The following is a 4,370-nucleotide window of genomic DNA, read 5'->3' on the forward strand; positions in this document are numbered from 1 at the left end:
GGGAAAAACAGGGACAGGACCTAGAAGAAAACGAGCTCAGAGGGGACTCAGAGCGCTAAGAGCTGACCCATCGTGACCAGCAGAAATATTATCACACCATTTGCGTGCTTGTTTTCAAAGCTGAAGCCAGGTTCTTCTGCTCCTGGCCGTGCAAGGCTACGTCTAACCACACAGCGCCCTGAAACCCATCCCAGCTTCACCTGATGCAGGCCAAGCATGGAGGCTCTCGTTATAAATTCTGACTTCCCCAAGTTTCTCTTTCAAAGGCTTTCAAGGGAGGCCAAAACCACACAGGGATGTTTCTTTGAAAGCTGATGTTGAGAAGCTTCTGGGTTAACTCATTAAGGTGGGAAAAAAAAAAAAAAAAAGCCTGAGTTAATTATAGGTTGGTTATGGCAATATACACTTTCGTTCCCTGGGAATACGCCTGCTCTCGTATTCACAATCCTTCCGCCACTGTCAGAAATCAGGCTGGTGAACTCAAGAGCAGCCACAATCTTCCAAAAAAATTCCTGCCTGGCGCTTGCCCCAGGAACACCGGCAACACCAGGACACCGACCGTGGGCACCCTTGGGGGGTTTCAAGGCTGCAGCTCTGGTTGCATCCATCCAGCAGAGTTTGCTGACGTTTCATACACTGTTTGCGGGAGGGACAAAGACTCATCGTGGGGAAGGCCAAAAGCATCTCTGCTGGTTTTACACACCAAGAGGACAAGCATGATATGTTAATGCGGGCAAAGAAAAGAGCAGGGGGGGAAGATAATCAGCCAAGATTTGTGCTCTCCAGCAACATCGACAGGTTGATAGAGTTGGGGTTATTCGGCCTGGAGAAGAGAAGGCTCTGGGGAGACCTTAGAGCCCCTTCCAGTATCTGAAGAGGTCCTACAAGAAAGCTAGAGAGGGACTTTTTTCTACAAGGGCACGTAGTGATAGGACAGGGAGGAATGGCTTCAAACTGGAAAAGGGGAGATTTAGATTAGATATCAGGAAGAAATTTTTCACTTTGAGGGTAATGAGACACTTGCCCAGAGAAGCTGTGGCTGCCCCATCCCTGGAGGTGTTCAAGCCCAGGTTGGACGGGCCTTTGAGCAACCTGGGCTGGTTGGAGGTGTCCCTGCCCAGGGCAGGGGGGCTGGAACGAGATGATCTTTAAGGCCCCTTCCAACCTAAAGCATTCTATCATTCTATAATCCCCAAGAACAGCAGGGAAGACCAAATACCTCAGAAAGGGGATGCTGACAAGATGAGACCAATCCCAACCTCGTGCTTGGCAAGTGACAGTCACCCATGTCCTGGTGCTCCCCATTAGTGCTACCCCAAAATGTGACTGATTCAATCCCAATGCCTCATGCATCTGAGCTTCAGGCAATTTACTCTTTAATTTAATTCAAGATGCTCAAAGGATCCCTTTTAGGGGCTTGCACACAACCACAAGTTGTAGGACGCCATCCTCACAGCTCCTTTGAGAGCAAACCACATGAGTGCTCCTTAGTCCTGTGTGGAGACCATCACATACCAACCCAGATGTATCTCCCTCCTCTGCTTGGACCCCATCGCATAGGCTCAAGCTGAGACCTTTCCCTTCTGCAGCCTCTTGCTTTAGAGAGCTTCTTGGCCCAAAAGGAGGGAGAGAAAGAACACAAGATTTTCCTCAATTAAAAAGCATTTTGATAATCAAAGCAGCCCAAAGAGAGCAGAGTTGGACACAGCGCTCCCGTGCACAACTCTGGAGTAAACCCCAGCATGGGGGTCACAAAGTCCCACTCATGCCATCTCCTCCCTGTCTGCCACCATCAGCTCTTCCATCCAGCCAAGGAGTTACCTGCTGATGATGTTTTCCTGCAGCGGCTTCTCCTTGACCTCTGGCAATTTCTTCTTCTTCCCTTTTATCGCAGCGGGCTGCACGTCAGGACAGAACAGCATAAGAGAGAAGGAAGTCTGTGCACTGGGTTGAATGCCCACAAAACATTGGGGACAGTCATACAAGTCACCCCAATGCCTGGGCATGGCGAGGGTTGGCTGGTACCTGCACCAAGCATGGCATTTCCTCCGGATCCTTCTTCACAGCCTTTCCCCTGGGAACCTTTGGTACCTCCTGCCCCTTCCCCAACTCGTTCTTTCGCTTCCTGGGGACAAGAGTGAATTCATCCCCCTGAGGCCACACAGGTAATACCTGCAGCAAACCCCTTGGTGGTGGAAATAAGCCATGGCATGATGCCACACCACCTAACCCTTGTGTTCAGCAGCACCAAAACAAGGGCTCCCAAAAGGAAATTTGGAAGGATTTCTCCACTGAAGGGACCACTTTAGGGCTGAGCTGCGCAACAAAGCCAGCTGCAGCAAGCATGATAACGTAACACTGGAGGCCTCCCCCAAAATCCCCTGCCATGTCCCCATGGTACCCACCTGCTGCCGGTCTTCATCCCACTGGCCCTTGAGACCCCCATGGCTCTGTCATCCACCAGCTCTTTGAGATGTGATACGGGGTTAAGGCAGCATCCCCAAGGATGGTCACTACGACATGATGGAGACAGCGGGTGGCAGGTAACTCCCCAGTTTTGCTCTCAGGGGAAACCCCAACAGATGCTCACTCTATAACTCAACCCTGGAGTTTGCAGCCACCCACAGGGTCAAGCTCAGCTTTAACAAGGACCCAAGTAGAGCATCAAATGGAAAAGCCTTGGAGATCAGTTCCCATGTTGCTGACAGAGTTGGTAAAAATAAAATTGCTGCTAAAATAAAAGGAACATCCACCCCCCTGATAACATAGGGATTCACAGCTCCAACTAGGTAGAATCATAAAATGGTTTAGGTTGGAAGAGACCTGGAAGATCATCGAATTCCACCCCCCCTGCCCTGGGCAGGGACACCTCCCACCAGCCCAGGTTGCTCCAAGCCCCATCCAACCTGGCATTGAACACCTCCAGGGATGGGGCAGCCACAAGTTCTCTGGACAACCTGTTCCAGTGCCTCACCACCCTCAGAGTGAAAAATTTCTTCCTCATATCTAATCTAAATCTCTCCTCTTCCAGCTTGAAGCCATTACCCCTCATCCTATCGCTACCTGCCCTTATAAAAAGTCCTTCCCCAGCTCTCCTGTAGCCCCTTTAGGTACTAGAAGGCTGCAATAAGGTCTTCCCCAGAGCCTTCTCTTTTCCAGGCTGAACACCCCCAACTCTCTCAGCCTGTCCTCATAGGAGAGACAGATGGGGGTTGTGCACTGGGGTGGATTTGCACCCTCAGAACAGCCCAGGGTATGCAGCAAATATTATCCAGGCCCTAATTACATCACAACAATGGAAAATAATAAAAACCATAAAGAAACAAGAGCAAAATTGAGATATTGACTCCCCCTGCCAAAGTGCGTATCTGGGCTACCATCACCCAGCTATTGTCTCTCTTCTTCTCATGGCTGAAGCTGCCAGACCTCCCCCCAAATCACTACTCCCCCTGGAAACTCAAGGCCTCAGAGAATGCAAGAAATAAAGATCGTAATCAAACAACACCCAAGTGGTTCCCACCCATGAAGAACCTCAACCATAAAAGTAGATTTTCAAGGAGAGAAAGACAAGCTACAGAGCACCATGAGACATCCTGCAAACTTCAAGGAGTAGAAAACACATCAAAACCCTCCATATTTTACCAGCCTTCGCTGAGCCGTGAGTACTTGCAGCTGCTGGTGGGCCTGCACTCACTCAGCACAGCATGACATGCTTCCTCAAAGCCACCCAGACTTAAAAAGACCTCACCCCCTTACCCAGCTCCCCCCTAATGGCAATGCCCCCCCACAGGCGGCTTGTTTAAAGACTCCCTCACCCCTGATTGGAGACTTCAACCTCAAGATGCACCCTGGGAAATGAAGTTTTAGCCCCAAACCTGAATTTGAGGAGAACCCCCAGCCAGCATCTCCTTGGCAAGGAGACCTGCTAGGAGGAAAATGCTTTGCATGGCTCAGGTAGAAGATAGGGCCAAACACACTGTTTTAAAAATAGTGTAGGAACACCTCCCTCCCAAGAGATGTCCCCCCCGCAATTAGATTAAATTAGTCCCCAAACTCAGCTTTTCTCAGCTGCCTCTTACCCATCAGAGCTGCATGGTTGGGTTTGAAGAGGTCTTTGAGCCCACACACTGGGTGTGGAGGCCAGATCCTGCAAAGTGCTGTATGCTGTAGCCCACAACCCTCATCCTGAAGCCCTCACCCATCCTACTCCTCTCCAGCTCTCTTCATGCAGGTGGGTCCATTGCTTTCACCTGCCCAGGTTGCCATCAAGCACCTCATTGCAGCTGAGCCTCAAAATAGTCTCAACCTCAGAGAGTCATAGAGTGATTTAGGTTGGAAAGGACCTTGAAGATCATCTAGTTCCAATCCCC

This window comes from Charadrius vociferus, unplaced genomic scaffold (assembly GCF_000708025.1).
Source record: "Charadrius vociferus isolate BGI_N301 unplaced genomic scaffold, ASM70802v2 scaffold393, whole genome shotgun sequence".
Taxonomy (NCBI): Eukaryota; Metazoa; Chordata; class Aves; order Charadriiformes; family Charadriidae; genus Charadrius; species Charadrius vociferus.